At 34.5% G+C, this 23,667-nt stretch overlaps 1 protein-coding gene across 1 annotated transcript in view; it reads left to right on the forward strand.

Moving 5' to 3' along the window:
* The window catches only part of GluClalpha (glycine receptor alpha 1), a 54,701-nt gene continuing 31,034 nt past the window's right edge, over window positions 1–23,667 (forward strand). The window contains exon 1 of the mRNA XM_089221865.1: window positions 1–221. The gene's annotated coding sequence lies outside the window, so the exon portion shown is untranslated. The remainder of the gene's footprint in view (window positions 222–23,667) is intronic.

Consider the following 23,667-nt stretch of genomic DNA (forward strand, 5'->3'; position numbering starts at 1 on the left):
GTATACATGCAGAGCACCAGCGGCAGCAGCACCAGCAGGAGGTGTTCTCTCTGTTGCTCCGTCTGGTGGTGGTCCTCCGTGTTCGGTCCGCGCACGCCGACAGACGACACATCTCCACGGCCGACGGACGTGGGCCACACCGGTGCAGAATGCAGGGCCGTGTTGTCTAGTAGCGAGACCGCCGACGCCGACGCCGACGCCGCCGCCGCCGCCGACCAGCGGTGAGTAGTTAATAATACGAGCACTCGACTATTTTTATTTGTTTCCTATAACCGTCGTCGTCGTCACGACATGCTTTAATATTGATAATAATTATTTCATTAAGGTATATTATAAACATTGCTGCTATACGACGTGCAGATAACAACAAAACAGCCGTGTACATCTTTTTAGTATTATCGTCAGTTGCGATTATTTATAATTTTTTTCAATTTTGTTTTTGTATTGTTATTTATTATGTTCACGGATAGGGCAAAAATCGCAACGATTACCTATAATATATGCATAGTATATTGTGGTATGCATTTATTTTATTTATTTATCTCTTTAACGCTGTGCTAGGATTTCAGTGTAGAAAACTGTATACGACGATAGAGTAAAGTGCACATTTAGGTACGATATAACATAGTAACATACATATGTTTGATTAATAATTATACACATTTATCTACCCCATAATCGTCTATTTATTACACTTTAGTGGCTCGCATATGTTATCAAAGTAACAGACACGATTATTATTATTATAGAGGGATCTACCTGCTGTTAGTTGTAATTTTGAAACTTTAATGTAATATTGTTGTACCAGGTAATTATTGTGAACACAAATATTATGTATTTTAGAAATAATGTCACTGATATTTGGTATATATATGCGTTTATGTGTTTTAATTTTCAGGTATATGTCAGAGCTATATAATTAAATTTTGGTGACACTATTATATTGTATCCTAATTATAAGGAGGTTTTAATTTTACCTATTATTGTATTCGAGGGGGAAAAGATTTTAAAGCTTAAGCTTTCAAAGAATCAAAACAATAAAATATGACTTATTTTTAACTGATATCAACAGTAATTTATACTAAAATTGGACTTAATAATACCATTCCGTTATTACGAGATAAGATTTTAGTAAAACAATAATGGATGTTTTTTATTCTTATATCATACACCTATTAGAAAAGTACCATTTCGTTTGACCTTTAATATTGTATAATAAGGTATAATATATTGTACAAGTATAATAAAATCGTTATTCCAAAAACTTAATAAATTTTCAAGTGTGATTAAACATTTTTTGATTATTGTACCTTAAATATTTTAATTATCTAACATTTGCTCATTTCAAGAACTTGAAATATATTTATACTGCCTTATATACCAATAGTCTTATAAATTATTATAAAAAAAAAATGTTGACCTTTTTTATACCTCAAATAACAGATATGAAATTCCGTAGTATTATTATTTATAGTTTGGATGCTGTTAAAAACGTATACTTTTCTCTCGGGTTATTTCACTTTGTGACGTACAAAAATAAAAATTTAATGTATACTCGTACTTAAAATATGTTTCATTTTTAAATAAAAAAAAAAATGTGTTGATAGACTTGCATTATTCAAAAACATATTTATAAACACGTTTTTTTAATGAAATTAACTGTTAATTTACATAACTATGCGTAGTAGTTTAAATAAAATTAAATAATGGATAGATTATGTTTAAGATATTAAGTATTTCGCTAACGTTTCATTTATGGAAATAAATGTTGGTCCAAACTTCTAAATATTATATTTCGGCATTCTTATTTTGAGAAATTATCACGAGGATATTCATTATTGTGTAACCTAACCTTATTCGCTACTATTTAATAGTTGTATAATCCCTGTTAAATTCTGTAGGTACCCACGAGTTAAGATAACTATTTCATAATTACACTTTTTCTAATCCCTTCAAGTTAAATATTTTTCAAAAATTAAATTCCGTATACGTGCAAATTTATGTGTAATTAGTTTAAACTGTATAATATTATACATTTTTAACGTTATAGCCGTATATGAAACCCTCCGTTTTCTACGTTGTCTGCCAAATTTCCGGTCGACCCCCATAACGCATCGCAAAATCAATATTGCAATAAAATCAAATAATACTCTTAAAAACAAAACGGGTACGTGAGAAAATCTCACCGTCAGTACGATATTATGAAGTGTATGGTGTATAGTTAAACCCTACCGACTTTATTGAATATTTGAATTACAAAATGTACCTATCTATTCGTCAATAATAAATGTCATTCATTTTTATTAAACATTTCAATAATTATTGATGTTGAAAAATAAAATAAAAAGTCCAATTTGTATTTTATATTTTGTTTTTGTTTTTTTTTGATTTTTTATAACAGTAATAAAAAATGCCAAGTAATTTTAGATATACAGACTGCAAGATTAAATATTGTATTGCCTAGCTATTTTTTCAATTTTGCTGATTTTACGTTAGTTATAATATAGGTAATTAATTTACCACTTGAAAAAAAAAATGAACTCTGACCGGAATAATTATATTATTTTAATATAATAAAATTGTTTTACGCATTTAACTAACAAATTAAAAATAACAATTTCATTAAGTTTAAAATAATGTGACTGAAACGAGACGAGTCTAGTCTCTAGTTAGGTGGGTATAATAGAATAATTAATTAAAATACCAGGTAAGGTCACAATGTGTAATCTACACGAAAAACGCAGGTAATAGGTACTTACATGCAATATATCTACCTACTCCATATTATATTTCATTTAGGAACTAGCATTGTTTAATGTTTCTAAACATTTTTTTATTAATGTTTATTTATTGGTTCAGCATCAAAAACAAAGGTTATTAGCTTGAACAATAATAATATTACTATACCTATTAATGGGTACATTAGATTGAGTTATACATATATGAATGAATTCAAGAAATAAAATAATTTTTAAGTCCTGTTGAATTCCAATACCAAACAATTAACACATTCTGTAAGTATAACACACTCGATTTGCATATTTCTATTTGTACTTATTTGTATGTACCTATACTATAAAACTGTAAGCAGCCAAAATATTAAAACCGCTGTACCAAATTTACTTAAATATTAATTATGGTTTGTCTCGGTAAATGATTCATTTTGTATCTATGTGTTATACGCTTACCTAGAAAAATGAATACATTTCTAAATTACTTAACCTGTTCATGCACAACATTACGGTTTACTCGGGAAAAAATCTGTAACTATGTTAAATTGCCTGAAAATAACGAAAAAAAAAAAAAATTCCTAAATAAACCCATTGTAAATGTGCAATATGCAATGTGGATAGTGAATGTAAATAATTTGTTTTGCTATATCATCTTTATAATAAATATTTAGCCTTTTTATGTTGTTTCATTACTTATTCGTTGATGAATATGCATATGATAACAATAACATAAAACTTACAATTATACTGAAAATTAAGGACAATGATGTAAAATGTTAGATATATGAAATTGCACACAATATTACTGTAGTTTATTCAATTGTCATTTGTCATGACATTTTTTTAAACTACACAATCCCATTACTTAGGCGACGAAAATTTGTCGAAAATTTGGTAATTCCTTTCTTATTTCATGAATTTAATGTGTGTTTCTATATACTGCATAATGTTTGAAATGAACAAATGCACAATTTAATTTAATTTTCATCATTGTTCTTCCATATTCCATAATATGTTATGTTACCTTAAGTAAAGAAAACAGTGACCAAATCGAACATTAAGCCCATATAATACTTGCGTTTAATCGTAAATAATTCACACATTTCATTCTTAACTATACGCGAGTTGTTTGTCAGATTTAAATAAATATTTCATTTAACGAATGCGCAATTTGTATTGTTTTAACGAGAGGAATTTTTATATCACTAATAACATATATAAAAAAAAAAACAAAGTAGCTAGGTACCAACTCTTTTGCAGTAAGTTCATTGGTTTAATTAATTCATCCAAGCAAGCTGTAGGTACTGTAATATATTATTAATTATGATAAATGCTAAAACTATAAGATTGTAAAAAATGATTTAAATACGTCATTATAATTTATAAAATAAAAGAATATTATATCAAGTGATTAAAAAAACGATTTTTTTTTCTTGGTTTAAATGATTATTATTGATAAGAAAATCAACAATAATACGATTATGTTCGTTAAAAAAAATATAACTTTAAAATAAAAATGTTAAATATTTTATTGTTTACTGTTAAAAATAAAAATAGATGATAAATGAGATTTACAAAATGTATTTAGATTAAATTTGTTATGAATGTAGGTACGCCTTCTTTTTTTGTATAATATATACTACTATAGTAATAACTATAATAAGTATATTTTTTATGTACAATGTGATATATATATATATAAGTATATAACTACTATATACATATACATATATAGGTACTTTTGAATTCACTTAATATGCTACTTTTCTGCACAGATTACGAATTATAGATGCATCATGCATCATCATGTCACCGTATTATACATAAGTTCTAAAAAGAAGCAAATATTTTTGACTTAATTTAATGTATATAATATAAAGAAAGCTTTTGTAAAAATCATTATGAAATTTCTTTGTAAATAGCTGTATACCATAATGCCATAATGGGCAATAATGTTGCCAATTTATTTTTGAGATAAATAATAAAAAAAGAAACCCATAATAAACATTTTACACTTAAATATTTTGTCCTCGACGGATTTCAAACACTTTGACAGATATGATGAACTTAACAGTAACAAGTCAATTATTATACGTTTCCGGTAAACTTAAAACTCCTTTCGAACTTGTCTATTGTGAACTTTTCCCGTGATACACAGGTGCTTTGACCATGGTATGATAATTTATAATTGAACGATATATATATAAATACACACACAACTGTGATTTGGTGTTTTAATTTACTTTCTTCCGGATTCCAATTAAAATGTCGGCAGACGTATAAAAAAAATGTTTCTTTCGGCTGCGTTACGAGATTATAACTCGTTAACTACCACCTATACAAAGTTCTAAGTGCTGTACTTTTTTTTTTGTATATCCTCTTGTAATAATATGTGTGCGTAATGCGTTTTACACTAAAGGTATATCGTTCCTACAATGTGTGCAATATTTGCACATTCGTCATTAAACGTATAAAACAACGGAATGTTCTACAAAATAACACAATACCTACTACGGGTATGTGAAGGATTTGTTTTGTATTTTTTCTCGCAATTGTAAATAGATAGGTGTAGGTACGTTCATTTTGTCCGATTCTGTCTCTATAATCCTTAATAAATGTCCACTCGACAAATATATACACCCACTTACCTAATTAGTGCGAAAGTCGATAGCGTGTTACTAACATACAAAAAATATGTCATGCTTAGTTTAAAAAAAAAAGAATTCAATTTTGATGTAATGCAGTGTCTAAACATAGGATAAATATATTAAATCGAATAGAGTTTGAATTTCAACGAGCCACGGTCGCGATTTGTACATTTAGTTTTCTAATTATCGTTTAATTTGTTAAATCATTTTTACAAAACATGAGAATTCTATTAACGCTATTATTTTTATGCAAGATTTATCGAATAGACACAAAAACTCGTGTTCCTGGCGTTAATTTCCCGGTGTTGAAAATTCTGGCATTTAGCCAAGTCAATTCAGAGAATTTCCAGGGAGGCAAGTACCTGGCTGAGTAATTTTTAAACAAATAAACCCTTTAAGTAATAAGTGGCAAATTGCATGTGATTTTCAACAAACGATGGATTATAGGTACTTGATATTATAAATCGAGTTTGCAAGAATATATTATTTAAATTTAAAAAAAATATGTATATATAAATGATTTTATTATTTTGATTATTATTATATTAATTAATTTTTTACATTTTACACATACATATGTATAACATACAATCATATCGAAAAATGAATATCAGCATTTTCCTTGTAATATTATTTTAATTATTATTTTTTATGCAATTAACCAGGGAAATTTTTCTATATCCACCCGCCGCCTATATATATAAAGTTATTTCGTGTGAACAAAATGGGTATGAAAATATAATCATAACGACATATATTACGCTAGAATAGTTTTATATACAAGCTTTTTACACCACTCGACCTATTTTTATCAGATATCCTGAATGAAAAATTATTCAAGTGCGTCAATCCTGAAAACGCCGTAACACGAGATTTTATGACGTTTATTTTTAAAATGTACTGGCAAATTTTTTTATAAACCCGACCGAACAATTGACCGGGTGAATAAAATTACAACGAACCCGGGTGAGCCAAAGAACAATAAGTACATAACATAATTTTGTCTGCACGTCGTGTCGGTATAGGTACTGTGTTTGGACGTTATTTTTAACGACCAAAATTGTTTGTTGTATTTGATACTATGTAAAGTATAATGTCTGTAACACAATACCAAAGTCATCACGGACAATACACGAGAGAACTTTACTTCAGAATGATATATAATATGACATATTTTTAATGGTATGTATTATAAGTTATAACAATAATTTCATTTCGTTCGGCTCATTCGAACATTTCCGTACAACCTACAGCACCTGTATCGTTACCGTTATTGTCTTTAATTTTATTGTTAAATATAATTAATTGTACTCTGTAAACTATTCTGATGATACATGTTTATGAATATAATATAACATGACGTGATACCAGCTGAACACGCAATTAGTTTTTTAGCATTGGTGCAGGTAATTCTGATTATACTTATCGGTATAGATTCCATAAAATATATTTTTATTAATTATCCTATTTATATTTTATTATTATTATTTTATTTTTCTAAGTTAAGGCTTTGAAATTTGAAATCATTGGCCTGTTTTGCTATTGTAGAAGTTACAGTTGATTCGGGCGGTTATTAGGGGTACGGGCATGAGTGGCAAGGATTTGTAATTAAAAACCTGAGTAGTCAGCCATCCGGGAACTAGTGACATCGGCTGGTGCTGTCACTCAGAATGCATTTGTGGTCTCAAGCTATGATGCTGCGCTACACCACGCTACTCTTTTACTATTATAATTATTACAAATCTGTTAAAATTAAACAATAAACACATAATATTATTATGAGAAAAATTCCGTTTTACAAAATAATCAAATAAACTATACACGCCTATAATTAGTGGATTGACGGTTCTTTGCTGTGTTATATTGTCTGTTCATTAGGATATTTATTAGTTCAGGCTAAAGCCGAAACACACATTATTATGTTATTGTACGTTTTTATTTTATGATTGAATTATAAAAGCGTCAATATGAAAAAATTGAAAACTTTCAGTGTATATATTATATACCTCTGATTTTTACTATCTATATTTAATTCCGTATTTACTACCTATTAATTTACCTATGTTTACATTATTTACAATTGTTCGCGCATCACGAAGTATTTTCCTTGATGTTATCACGGTCTTTTGTTTGTTGTGATGGATTTATCAGGTATGTTATTTTTGGGGCCGTTGGCCAATATACGTTGCATAATATAGCATGAGATTCGGAATACAGTCGGTCGGCACTCTGACTGGTCGATCGTCGCGAAAAAAACGCTGTAACGTGGACACGTTTGACGCCGGGAGGCGTACAGATGAGCTATACACCTCCCGCCGACTATACCGGCCAGATCTATGTATTGGGCGCATGTAAACTCCGCCACTGAAAAAAATAAGTAAAATTGAGTTCATGTAAACTCCGCCAGTGAAGAAAATCAAATAGTAGTATAAAATCAATATGATATATTATTAAAAAAAAATTATAACATCATATCGTTCACATTAAATATTTAAATCATAGTAAAAAAATCATAATAAATAATCGTTATACTTAATAATATAAATTAATATTTTTCATAATAATTAATAATCGTCCACATCATAAAATAAATAAATAATCGTTATAAATATTGCCACGTATGAAAACTAAAATGATGTGATACAATTTTGCAAATATTCTAAGTCTTGTATTTTTCTATTGCTTTAGGTTGATAGCATCCTGTAACACTGTCATTTTTTTTTCTTGATTTCAAATTTTTTAGCTTAGTTACTTGAGATATGCAATTTAGTTTTATAAAAGTTTGGGTATGAAATTCGATAAGAATCTTACTAAAAATGTGAGCAATGTAAACTCTGACAAGGTAAAAAAACAAAACTGGCGGAGTTTACCATAGATGACCTATTATTACCTTTTTATCTTGACCGGTACTCTGGCGGAGTTTACAATCGCACTATGCGTATTATGTAGAGCACGGGTCAGACCAGTCATAAGGGGCACCGGTCGCAATAAGGTACACGATAGCTACAAACTTGCTCAATCGAACCATTCTTGATGACCCGTGCAGTATATTCTGCGATAATAAGGAATACGTATTATATGTGTCATAATTAGGGCAGAGGACTTGAAGCATTTGCATATTTGTTTTGCACAGTCACAAAAATCAGCGTTGGTGAGTTGCGGCCCAAACCCTAAATAACGTACGAGATGCGGCCCGGATTTATGAGAGGTACGTACGAATTGCGGCCATACAATAATGTATATATTACATATATATATTATATAATATATGTCTATATATAGTATATAAACATCACAATATTATGTAGGTATTTTCTAGTATAAATTGTCGTACTTATATTAATATTGGTTGTAAAGAAAATAAAAGTATAATTGGTGTTATATATTATGATAATAATGTCCAAAAATAATCAAAGCATTCATATATAAATAATATTGTTTTGAGTTATAAGAATATAGTATAATATTATAATGATAATAATTAAATAATGTCAAAAAAAAAAATAAAATAAAATAAAAGTATATTGATGTAATATATTATGATAATAATGTCCAAAAAAAATCGAAGCATTCATATTCATACTGCATTTTCATTTTGCCATTTGAAATTATCTGATTATCGTAGTTAATGTAAGTCATATATGGCAGATAATACGATAAAACGAGGTACGTTACACTAGCACCACAACCTAAACCAAATTCTTCAAAATTGGTTCCATGCGTTAGTGACCGATTAGTAACCATTCGTAACCGAAAATTCGGAATTCCTAACCTAAACCGCGTACCAGGAAAACCGTTTTTCCTAACCGGGTGCTGGCGTAACGTTACACCGGCACCCGCACGTGACAATAATCTTAAGTAGATTATTTTAATCCTTATTATACTTTTTGCATATATTTTTTATCTAAACTACCATTACCATATCCTTGATCAAAAGTATTTTCGCAATTTTAAATTTATATATTTTACATACCTTATATAAATTTGTTTTTTATTATTTGTTAAATTTCACTATGTTTACAAAATATATACCAAAATTATGTTAAGAAATGTTGTTGAGTATTAAAAGAAGAGGAATACCTAACTTTGATATTTTTATTGAAAAATGGAAATAACCTTTCGAACAGGCCAATTTCAGTACCTGGATCTGGAAAGATGATTTTAAATAATACATGTACAGTCGATTCAATAATTTCCATTTTAGCTTCTTCAGCTGCAGACAGCATAAGTTTCAGAAATTATTTAGAAGAGATGGAGCATTCAAATTTGACTGCCAAACTTGCTTTACAATTAATTATTCATAAAAACACCAAACAGATTTACTCAACTCGATTATCATTGCTGCTACAGTTTTTCGGTGACAAAACTGAAGCGTTAATTGGTGGTCTACAATGTTTAGATATTACAGACACAGTTGGATCAATGGTTGACAAGCTTTTAAAAGAAATGCCATCATTTAAAACATCTAGTAAATGCCAAAACAATCTTTGTCCTGTTCCTCATTTACACCACACTTCTGCAAAGTTGTCACTTAACGTTTATAACGGAAAATTTAGTGTTCAAACTGAAATAGATGAATATATAAAAAATACCAAGGCATTATGTGTATATTGTGGAAATGAAAGGCATTCAGTTATCGAAACAACATCACACATTATGGTTGAACTAAACTCAATTCCTAAAAGTAATTTTAATATCATAGGTACATATAAAAAAATGTAAAACATATATTAATTTTTCAATGGTTTTATTTTAGCTTTAGAGAATTCAACAAGCATGCCAGACATAGAAACTGTTCCACTAGACTTGATTCATCAAAATTTCGCTAAATCATATAAATCAAATCTTCAGTCAATCGAAAACCATTTAATAGTAAAAGAAAAAATGTATAAGTTAAGAGGTGTTATAAATTTTCATGGCAGTGACAGAAGTGGTCTTCGATGTGCAATTGGACACTATACTGTATGTTCTTATAGGTCAAATAGGAAATGGGAGTTATATGATGACACGAAAATGAAAATACAAAATATAAATCCTTCAAAAAAACTAGATATTGAAGTTTTAATTTTCACAATTTAAAACAATACATTACCTATTTTATTTTATTTTATATTTTACTTAAACAGTTAAACAGAAGGTGAAACATTTATTTTTTATAATTATTTATAATTTAACAGTGGCACAAAGTAGTGCACTATTAATTATGGATTTTTATATCATATAGAAAATTTACAAATAAAGGTATTTATTGTATGATTTGATTTATACTTGATTTTAGGAATATGTCCTAAAATTATCCTATTAACTCTCATAAAATAACAACTAAGATATCTAAGTTAAACAAAAAATATATTAACAAAAATATTTTTAATTTCAAGCGCGAAGCAAGATATGAATTTGTTTTTAATGTGGCAAGATAATTGTACCATTTATTTGATACATTTTTAGTTAAAAGTACAAAAACTGAACTTTTAATGAAATGAAAATCGTTAGAATGAAAATAGCAAATTCAGAAAATAATTAGGAAACTACATCACCTTAGTATATTTTCAACCCAAATAAACTTGTTTTTAGTAAAAAAAATTAACTTGTTATATAAATTTAAAATATTCTTTAGCAGTGCTAATCAAATGCGTTACGCTAAACCAACACTATCTATTGGAAAAGAAATTTCCAAATTTGAAATAAATTATGTACTTATCATTAGTTATCATAATTTTTACCAAATAAATAAATAATATTGGTATGAATATACGTAAGTAGCTAAGGACTTAAAAAATAAATACTTGTAAAATATTAATATTTTATAAATGATAATGTTTTTTTTTCCTCTTTTGTTAATTAAAAATATAAATATTTAAAAAAAAATGTATTTATTTTTTGAGCTTTTTGATTATTTTTAATAAATATTTTACGGTTCAATTTGTTTATTGAATATAACATTAAAAAATAATATATTAGTTGAAAAACATCTTTTTTTATTGATTACAAGTAATTTTATTTTATTTTTTTTATTTTTTATTTTAGATTCAAAACAAAATGAGGAATGTATTGATGTTACAATGATGTATGTTGCAATATGAATAAAAATAAAATAATGAATAAAATAGGTATTCCTCTTCTTTTAATACTCAACAACATTTCTTAACATAATTTTGGTATATATTTTGTAAACATAGTGAAATTTAACAAATAATAAAAAACAAATTTATATAAGGTATGTAAAATATATAAATTTAAAATTATGGGGAAAAAAATTGCGAAAATACTTTTGATCAAGGACATGGTAGTTTAGATAAAAAATATATGCAAAAAGTATAATAAGGATTAAAATAATCTACTTAAGATTATTGTCACGTGCGGGTGCCGGTGTAACGTTACGCCAGCGCCCGGTTAGGAAAATCGGTTTTCCTGGTACGCAGTTTAGGTTAGGAATTCCGAATTTTCGGTTACGAATGGTTACTAATCGGTCACTAACGCATGGAACCAATTTTGAAGAATTTGGTTTAGGTTGTGGTGCTAGTGTAACGTACCTGATAAAACGATCTATATTATCTTTATCATATTATATACAAAAATATAACTTTTCCATACGTATTGAACATTTCGTTTATCGTTATTCGTTTATACGGTACATAGGTAATAGGTATATAATATAATATATATTATATAAGTAAGGTACATATTATTATGTAATGATAATTACTCGGGCCGCAACTCACCTATCGCTAAAATATTGTCGGGCCGCAACTAACCTGTACCTAAAATATTATCGGGCCGGAATTCACCGGTCTCCAACACCGGAAATGAAAGGTCGGGCCGCAACTCACCCTCAGCCACAAAAATAGCAGAGTACGATACAAATACCTACATTTCATGATTTCACAAGGCTAGTTTTGAAATTTTATTGTGCATATTAATGCATATTTTGTGTTTATTTGCATATTTTACACTTTAATACGCTATTTTTTACTTTTTGAGACATATTTCTGTACTTAAATCGATTCTTCCACTGTGACATTTTTTGCGGTAATCTCCTAACAGCTGGAACTAGCAGTTACGGTCCATACTAAAATCAGCCGGTGATGGAACAACAATACTAAATATATTACTATATTAAAATATTAAATTATATTTAGAAATATTTCAACGCGATCTGTTTAGGTATGGGAAAAAACATAGGTAAAAAAGAAAAATTTAATTAGGTATACGATTATACAGTTTGGTTATTTTTATTTTTTCAAGTTCTTCATACAAATGATCCGGTATGCTTAAGGATGTTCTAGTATCTAAAAAATGATGGCAGAACTGAAGGACATGCTTAACGGTTAGAGCTTCCCACAGGGTATACGTTGGTCGGGTTCATTGCGTCTCACGAAGAAACAACGTGTGAGCCAAATATGTCTAGTTCTTAGTCTGTTAATTACGAGTTCCATGACGTCTTTTGCAGGTAAGGAGTGTTAGCCAAGGCCCAAGAGTTAATAGAAAGGTTTTGAAAATGATATAATATATAATATACTTGACACTTGTAAAGATCAACACACGAAATCAAATATATTATTTCACTTAGCTCTTGAATAACTTAAGCTCTAATATCCTCGAACTAATACCTTACAAAACCTGGATCGTGTTGCATTCAAATAAAAAAAAAAAGCGGGTAAGTCGTGGATGTCGCTCTGCTGTACAGTAGGTTACAAGTGGGTTACTGTAATGAATGTAATTAAATTTAAATCCAATGATATTATATCATTGTATACGAAAAGCGATTCTGAGCGGAGACGGTTTATCTGTCTAGGATATATTATATAGATTATTCAAAATACTTAAATCTTAGATATAAAACGAACATTTTTTATGAATTCCTAGCATAAAATATTTTGCGAATTTTCGTATTTTTACGTATGTTGTCAAAATTCAAACTTTGATTGCTTATAAAAAAAATTGTGACTATATAATATTTCTTTTATTTTTAAACTGTGTGACGTCCAACGCAAACTAACATTATTATAATTCATAATTGTACTAGCAGGTACCGTGATGCGCGCGGCATGCGACCGCGAAATAGATAAGGCATACTATCCCGCGCGCCTCAGTCTCCGCCGATCCAATACTTCACCACTTTACCGGCAGTCGCACACACGCTCCCCTCCTAGTACCCACGGCTCAGAGTACCGGCCACTCATGTTAGCAGTAACGTATATGTGACCCCCTCCCTCACCTGTCGTTTTTCCGTGCCACCTAAGATCGCAAAGTACTGACCGACACCAGCAAAAGCCACCACTACCTTTTCTCCCGTCTCAGCTCCCGGTACCATGAGCGAGTAGCACGCGTTTTGCTGGTGCGCCGAAGGGCGGTACAGGACACACACTGGTTACTGGTACGTATTTTGGTACATCTTTTGTTATTATTCTCACCGTGGCCGGTACTGTTAGGTTATTATTATTTATTGCTATGCTATTATATTGTTGTTATTATACTTATGTATTATGATATATTATTGTTGTTCTCCCGCCGGTGAGCCGCTCCGTCGGAGCCGTGTGTTGAGTGGTGTTCATATCTCATTTTTTAAAATGTATTATTAGTTTTATATTTTATTTTGACCGAGTTTTATGCCTTCGGCTTTCTCGGCACCAACTTAAATACTAAATTTGGAAAATATAGATATATATATTTTTCCCCAAATTGAGGTGTTATTATTTCACCGTCGGTCACCTTTCCTATTACTGGTTCAAATGTACCTATTCCCGTTCTTATATATATTAAAAAATAAAATCCACGGCACTCCGGCCCTCGGGTCTCGGTCCGTGGTTGGCGACCGTGAACGTTCTCGAGGCGGCCACATGACTCTCGAAAACATGACAAATATAATCGAGCAGTCACAGATGGCGACCGTGACAGGACCTATTGTAAAAAAAAAAAAAAAAAAAAAAAAAAAACAAAAGAAAAAGAAATTGTTCATATTTATATTGGGTACATTGTATACAGTAACGTGACCGGCATTTGATTAATATAGTTTACGGTATTGTGGGTATCCGAATAATTATTTTATTTCGGTATGTTTTTGTTTAATCACGTAAACGGCGATGACCTGTAAAAATGAATGTTACGTAAGGTCGCGATGACGCCGACCGGTCAAAGGCCGAAGGCACGGGCCACTTACGCGCGCTGTGCGACATTGCCGCGACGTCGTTGTGCGATAACGCCGAAACCAGTATCCGTGGAAACAATTACATACAATATGGGTGTTTTAATACAATATAAATTATAATAATCCGTGTGTAAATACAGGGAAAAAATATATGTATAAAGAAAAAAAAAAGTATAAATTGATCCATTTGAGATCGCATAGTGTGTTTGCGAAGGTGATGGCTGAAGCTCGAACCACCAAACGGTTATGCTTGGGTTAGTGTAGGTACCGGCCCGGTGAATCATAGGTGGTAGGTCCCTATACAGAGCAAACTGTTGTCTGCGTATTTTCCAGAAATGCTCCTGTGTAATATTGGTATTGGTGCCATGATGAGTACTGACTGCCGATGCTGGGAACGGAGAGTATTGCGTGTGTGCGTCGCCATCAGGACAGGTTTCGTCATTTTTGGACTACACTGTCACTGAGGCCGCGAAACAGCGATCCAGGTGTTCACCATCGACCGGAGGTGTCCCGTCATCATGATTCATGGTGCAAGTTGATCGGCGGAGATAGGTCGTAATGTTAATTGCTTATCTGTACACGTCGGCGTGTGTGCCTGTATGTATATATATATATATATCTCATCCCATTTTACCTGGTTCATTTACATGACCAGTAGCACTTTATTTTTATCGGTCTACCGCCGCGCCGCTGGCTATCTGTATAATATTAATGTGCTATTTTTGGGTGCGTATCGTTCCACCACAGCTGTGCGATCGTTCCCCATATTATTTTGTTTAGTAAATTCTGATAGTATCAACGTTCTACGTACATTATCATTATTATCGTATTGCATATTTATTTAGTTTATTCCTGATCATGCTCATATAGCCCATCAGTCGAGATTTTGTTTTGTTCGCCTGGTATACTGTCTGACGACGATCTTTCCGTCCACGTATAGATCCACGCGCGTGCAATTTAGTGTTATTAATGTTTTATTTTTGCAACGATGATTTTTTTTTTGTTTTTTGTATTTTATACGTAGTCGAAACTCGGGTGGTAGACTGACCCAAAAAATTAATGATTCATGTTAGGCCCGTACACACACCGACGGTTAGTTATAAGTTTGCCATACGTTGTAGCCCGTGGTGTTTATCGTCACCCACAATGTAGGTTGTCGCACACCGGTGCCGTCGTTTGTACGTCCCGGGCACGTATGGGGGGTCGTCAGGAGTATTTGTGCCTACTTAGTAGGAGCGTAATATGATTACTTGGTGTGGTGCCTAACACTATATCCATTTTATTTCATTAATGGTTACGGAGTTGTTGATTCAGTCTCGACGATTGTCGCGTTTTCGTATGATTCCGTACCAACGATTCTGATTGTTGTTGTTCAAAATGAATAATTATTTTTGTATTCTCCTAGTACTGTATGATTACAATAATTATTTGTTAATCATTATTCGTGTATGATTCGAGTTATTTTCGTACTTCTTTTTATTAATTATTTTTTATTATACTATTCATTTGATTGTGCCCATATATTATAATATATCCCACGCCACGGTGATTTTCAAAATTTTATTACCAAACAAACTAGTGTGTTGTTCATGTGTCGTCCCGGCGTTACCGGTGATCATTTTTATTGATAGATTTATTTAATTACTCATTTTGCTATCGACATATTTGTCCTAGGATACTCATTCTCGTTTTACATATTGTTTTTTTCTTAATTAATCTTTTGTCGTAAGACAACTAGATACTTATTTATTTATTTTTCTCACTCTTCGGCAGTCGTATTAATATTGTTTTTTTTGTCTTCAATATAATTTGTTGACCGTTTTCTGTTACGTTTCGAACGTCTCGTTGTGGGTTTTCTGTTTTTTTGGAATCTCATCAGTCGTAGCATCTATATCGATTGATCTGTTCGTGGATGGACAGTGCCGGGAAAAGAAACACCAAGCCACCAATCCGGTTAATCGATCAAATTCTCCAACCAGAAATTTTAACCCAACCCGGATCCAACATGCCTCCTGTCGTCACAACGTCTAGTGTCACTGGATCCACTGGGACCGCAACGATGAGCTCTAGTCAGTCCACATCCAATCCGAACACCTCCGATCAAACCATTCAGAATATGTTTAAGCAGTTACTGGCAAGTCAACGGTCAAATGAAGCCGGAATCCAGGCCATGAGGGAGGATATGACTACGCGGTGGGATGAATGTTTGGAGAGGTGGCAGTCAATTGATACACGAACCACAAAATTAGAAGATGACATGGCTCGTTCTGAACATCAAACGGTTAAACTGAACGAAACTATCGGACACAACACCAACCGTATAACCTCGCTGGAGGACGATGTTCGGACAATCCGGAGTGATTTGAACCGTTTTGTCAAACAACCAAATCCAACACCACCCGCCAATGCGACAGCTGGGTTCCCAACTTACACCCCAGCACAGCCAGATATGTCCCAAGGTTTTCAATCATTTAAGGGGAACACCATACCTACATCATCCACAATGAATCCCGTGGGTAATTATACAATGTTGAATACCACAGGTCAGTGTCATTCGTCATTTTTTGGGTCCCAAGAACGCCTCAACGATGCTGTGTCGGAATTCTCAGGACAAACCCGTTCCATCCATCCAGAACGTTTTATCCGCCAGCTAGATGTATATTTTGAGAATGTTCCAATGTCAGCAGACCAACAATTAATTTCTGCACAACGTAGACTTAGTGGAGATGCTCGTCTGTGGTACGATTCACTCATCCCCACCCCTCCGACCTACGATGATTTCCGCATATTATTCCGTCAACGATTTTGGTCCGCTGCGACTCAACGCAAGACTCGTAACGAGGTGTTTCGGCCATTTCAATACACGAGATATGATGGTCTCGCTACGCACGCCATGCAATGGATTGCCGGGGCAAAGTATCTGTCACCCCCCATCGACCCAATTGATTTGGTTTCGACAATAATACAACACTATCCGATTCCCCTTAGTATGGCCCTGCGAGGACGTGGACCACGTGATACAAACGAATTGTTAGCTGTTTTGACTGAATTCGAAGAGTCCACATCGTTCTGCGAGCCACGTCAGGATGATCACCGACCACATCACAACAATATTCAACCCAATCAACAAAACGAACGGAGGGCACAGGACAACCGACAAGGATATCGTGGAGGGTACAATCGAGGGCAACCACCGAGGAATCAGCCTGCGGCTACAGCCGCCCCGCCCGTCCACCAATTAAATGTGTCGGGAAACGAGGAAGCTTCTCGCCAGTGATTGCAGCACGTGACGAGAGCCAAAACCCATCTGCCTGCAACCAACCATTTTCGTCTCCCACTGATTTCCCTGAACGCACTGTGAAACGCCCTGAGCTTCACGTCGACATTTTCGGAATAAGTACGTCCGCACTGTTGGATTCTGGTGCATCCATATCTGCGGTCTCCGAACAATTTTTCGCGACCCTGAAGAGTCAAACTAACACCGCATCGAAACTGTCTACGCTGCCCGTAACGGGGGTCACTATTTCCACCGCCATCCAAGGCCGAAGTAAGAAGATCACCCGGCAAGTGTACGTACCACTAAGTGTGTTCGGACATGAAGCTCCGGGGATTTTTCTGGTTATTCCCCATCTGTCCACTGAAATGATTCTCGGTGATGACTGGCTTACCCAGTACGGTGTCATTTTGAATTATGTAACCCACCAGGTCGAGTTCCCGAAATGGAACATAGTTTCACCATTTCGACCAGAGATCGGAGATATTAACTCTACCCAGATAACCCAGATCATCGTACATCAGGAACTAGATCGACTCATGCCCACGGCAATGGAACACTGCATATCTGACATTTCTTTCGTAAAGCAAGTCTCGACACCTACACCCGTCCCGTCTCACCCACTGGACTGTGTCGATCATACACAACCAGTTACCGATTCACTCACAAAACCATGGTCCGAGTGCATAGTAAATTTCCACGAAGTACCGGATAAGGAACGATCAAAGCTCATAAGTCTACTGGACCAATATCATAGCATTTTTGATGATCGACCTGGGCTAAACAAATTATACAGTTGCTGTTTTGAAGTATCAGAAGATGTACCTTTCAAAGTGAAACCATATCCAATACCATTTTCCCGTAGACCTGCTGTTGAAAAGGAACTCCAACGAATGCTTTCATGGGGGGTTGTCGAACGATGTTCCTCTTCTTACTGCAACCCGATTGTATGTGTAGCGAAAGCGGATGGTTCCGTTCGTTTATGTCTCGATGCCCGACGCGTGAATCGGTTAATTTTACCGATGCGCGATACGTCCCCTCCACTTGACGAACTTTTAGCTCGGTTCGGGGGGAAAACAATTTTCTCCAGTCTGGATTTTAGTGCTGGATATTGGCAAGTGCCGTTACATCCAATAGTACGTAAATTCACAGCGTTTGTTTTTGAAGGGCGGACTTATCAGTTCTGCGTCGTACCTTTCGGTTTAAACATTTCGAATACAGCATTCGGCAAAGCATTAGAGGCTGTGCTAAATATTAAAATCAATGGGACAGACAACAACCTAGACGATCTGCACATATATGTCGACGATGTTTTAATCTCATCCACCTCGTTTGACGATCATCTCGTACGCCTCGCCGCTTTGTTTAAGAGAATATCCATGTCAGGAATGACATTGAAATTGTCCAAGTGTGAGTTTCTCCGACAAAAGATCAAGTTCCTCGGACACATTGTGACTCCACTTGGGATGTCTATGGATCCGTCAAAGCTTCAAGCCATTCGTGAGTTTCCCCAGCCTCGGAACAAAAAAGAGCTACAATCATTTATCGGTTTTTGTAATTTCTATCGAAAGTTTTCGTGTCACCATGCCTCAATTATAAGCCCGCTGATTGAACTCATCAAAAAAGATTGTACTTGGCGTTTTGGGTATGAAGAGCTGAAGCTATTTAATGCGGTCCGTGAATCATTCACAGAACAATATCTGTCACATCCACATTTCGACCAGAGGTTTTACCTTCAGACTGATGCGAGTAAAGTTGGACTCGGTGTTGAGCTGTTTCAAATCTCTCCAAGCGGAGACCGGCGTACAATATCGTTTGCTAGCCGCACTTTAAACACCGCTGAGCGCAATTACTCCATAACAGAACTGGAATTGTTATCTATAGTCTTTGCTTGTGAGAAGTTTCGGGTATTCATCCTAGGATACCCAGTCACTGTCCTGACTGATCATCAAGCCTTAACCTTTTTATTCCAATGTCGCCTGCGAAATGCTCGATTAACTCGATGGACGTTACACCTTCAAGAGTTCAATCTACAAGTAAAACACATCCCCGGCTCAGATAATGTTATTGATGCTCTATCCAGAAGTCCTGCCGGACGCGAAGAGGCGGAGAAGGTGATGTCAAGTTTTCCATGTGTTTTAACAATTACGTCAAAAAAGGTTCAAGCCGAGTTTGAGCGTCAGATATCGTCTTTCAAATCAATTTGCTTGTCCCAGAGGGAGGACCCTAACCTCGATAGACTTCAACAGCTGCTGAAAGACCCCCAGAGTCAGCAGACCCCGTATCTCGAACACTATAGCTTAGTAGAGGGGGTACTGTTTTATCGACGACACAAGTCGACTGATCAATGGCTCGTCTACATCCCCATCAACAGGATAGACGAACTGATCACTCAGGTGCACCGTCATTTTGGCCATGTCGGACCAAAGAAGTGCATACTCGCCATACGTGATTTCTGTTTTTTCAAAAGCTTTCAGTCCCGTATCCGAGAAGTAGTCCGAAGTTGTGTGTTGTGTCAGAAGACTAAAGCGTCCACGGTCCGGATAGAAGGGGAAATGCGATCTGTTCTCGCCGATGTCCCACTCGGGCGAGTATTAGTCGACCTATATGGTCCTCTCCCTCCGGGTTGGAACCAAGTCCGATATATTTTTGTCGTACTAGATAACTTCTCCCGATTCGTCCGTCTATACCCAGTGAAGAAAGCCACCGCTGTCGCGGTAACCAACCGCATGATTGATGACTATATATCCACATACGGTAAACCCCGATGCATCGTATCCGATCACGGTGTACAATTCCGGAGCAACGTGTGGCAGAATCGGTTATTAGCCCTCGGTGTACCGCCTACAATGACGTCTGTGTATCATCCCCAGTCCAATCCAGCGGAGAGAGTAATGAGAGAACTCGGACGCATGTTCCGGGCGTACTGTCACGAAAACCATACCGAGTGGCCACGGTACGTATCGTACATTGAATGGGTGTTAAACAACACAGTCCATGAGTCGACAGGCCACACCCCACAAGAGCTTTTTCTTTCCGTCGAACAATACAACCCATTCGGAAATGTCGTTTCGTTCCCTCTTCGTCTTCCTCTAGCACAGAGAACTAAACTGACCATGGCCCGAGAGATCCAGCTCACCCACTCCGAAAGAAGAAAACACCGCCATGACAAGCAGGGCGTGCCCGTATCATTTGTCATCGGTACCCGCGTATTGGTGAAAACGCATCGCCTAAGTTCCTCCGTCGACAAATGTATACAGAAATTCTTCTTGCTATACGAAGGGCCCTACGTGATCACCAGCCGTCGTCAAGACAACGCATACACTCTGGCAGATCCAAACACCAATAGAACTATTGGGACTTACAATGTTGTTCACCTCCGTCCGTTCCACGAACCGATCAATTCACCGTTGCAACAGGCTGAAGTCATAGGTAGCACTCAGGGATCATAGCAACACATTTCTCGTATGAAATTTCCGTCAATTATTATTAACGATTACCTATTATTTAAGTTTGCGTTCAAACATCGTCATCCATGAAAGCTCTCTCCGATGTAGCGAATTTTCATGGGGGGGTTTCTGTGACGTCCAACGCAAACTAACATTATTATAATTCATAATTGTACTAGCAGGTACCGTGATGCGCGCGGCATGCGACCGCGAAATAGATAAGGCATACTATCCCGCGCGCCTCAGTCTCCGCCGATCCAATACTTCACCACTTTACCGGCAGTCGCACACACGCTCCCCTCCTAGTACCCACGGCTCAGAGTACCGGCCACTCATGTTAGCAGTAACGTATATGTGACCCCCTCCCTCACCTGTCGTTTTTCCGTGCCACCTAAGATCGCAAAGTACTGACCGACACCAGCAAAAGCCACCACTACCTTTTCTCCCGTCTCAGCTCCCGGTACCATGAGCGAGTAGCACGCGTTTTGCTGGTGCGCCGAAGGGCGGTACAGGACACACACTGGTTACTGGTACGTATTTTGGTACATCTTTTGTTATTATTCTCACCGTGGCCGGTACTGTTAGGTTATTATTATTTATTGCTATGCTATTATATTGTTGTTATTATACTTATGTATTATGATATATTATTGTTGTTCTCCCGCCGGTGAGCCGCTCCGTCGGAGCCGTGTGTTGAGTGGTGTTCATATCTCATTTTTTAAAATGTATTATTAGTTTTATATTTTATTTTGACCGAGTTTTATGCCTTCGGCTTTCTCGGCACCAACTTAAATACTAAATTTGGAAAATATAGATATATATATTTTTCCCCAAATTGAGGTGTTATTATTTCACCGTCGGTCACCTTTCCTATTACTGGTTCAAATGTACCTATTCCCGTTCTTATATATATTAAAAAATAAAATCCACGGCACTCCGGCCCTCGGGTCTCGGTCCGTGGTTGGCGACCGTGAACGTTCTCGAGGCGGCCACATGACTCTCGAAAACATGACAAATATAATCGAGCAGTCACAACTGCTATTGTAAAAATATGTTAGGAACCTTGAATTAAGTTTTCAAATCTTAGATTTAAAAAGAAAAACTTTTATGAATTTTAAATCTAAGATAATTTGAACATCGCCGTAATTTTTACGTATTTTGTCAAAATTTGAATTTTAAATGCTTATAAAAAAAATGTTGACTATAAATTTCTTTTATTTTTCAACTGCTACTGTAACAATATGTCAGGAACCTTGTATTAAATTTTCAAGCTTTTACCAAACAAATAAATTTTTATCGATGTAATTTAAAAAAAACTAATAATGATCGAAAATTTCATATGCCTATAAATAGTTCAACTTAAGTAGACATTTTTTTTAAATCACATGGCTGATAAAATAGACTTATATAAACATTCGGTGAAAATTGCATGTATCTATGGTCATTTGTTTAAAAATTAAATCAAAAACCAAAATCGATTTTGTCGAAAACTGATTGTGCGTAAAATTTTTAGTTTGTTTATTCCGATTATTTAGAAAAATATTGAGAATTTTTACTTTTGACTCCTCAAAGTACCAATCAGATTCACTTTCTGATCGAACGAGGTGCTGAAGTCGAAAATCGAAGCACTTTTACTGCCCCAAAACGAGATGACAGACACACTAAAAAAAAACACATCATGGTAAAATCAATACATTCCTCGATCCGCTCAGAATTTAAAACATCATTCATGTTTGAACGCGCGATATGCCATCACAATGGATGTCTGATTGGAGTAAATTTTTTTTTCATCAAAATGTTATAGTTCTCAAAATCGCGTATCCCATTCGGTGCATTTTATAGCTTTTCGTATTATAAATAACAAAATACACGTAATAATATGATAAGGTAGGTTAATATAATACTATATTGTATTATTATACTGTCAGATATACTAACATTTTCATGATCAATACATTATATATATGTATATGGCATTAAAGACGATTATATTTCTCGGTGAATTGTTCGGTACAATTTACAACAAATATTGCGTAGGTGTACCACGAAAGTTGTTGTTGTTGTTCTCTACCGGAATTATAAATAATAATCATCCCATTGGACTGGCTTCAACGAAATGAGTTCATATACATTATACAATTTCAATCGCTGTTTTCAACAAAGACACGTGTGGTGCAGGTTCAGTGCGTATAATACAAACTGCAGTTTGGCCGGGCGCAGACGTATTATATATACAGTGAATCTTTCACGATAACTTTGGTACATCATCATCTCGCATAAGACTGTATTATTATTATCTCGGCAGTCCACGCAACCATATTTAAATAATAATAATATAGAAGTGTCACAGACCGATAAGGTTTTGAATTTTGAACACCATCTGAGCGGTGGTTCGTATAGTTCCATACACCTGACT

This window comes from Diuraphis noxia, unplaced genomic scaffold, assembly GCF_037042655.1.
Source record: "Diuraphis noxia isolate RWA-SAM2 unplaced genomic scaffold, SU_Dnox_SAM2 contig0003, whole genome shotgun sequence".
In the NCBI taxonomy this organism is placed as follows: Eukaryota; Metazoa; Arthropoda; class Insecta; order Hemiptera; family Aphididae; genus Diuraphis; species Diuraphis noxia.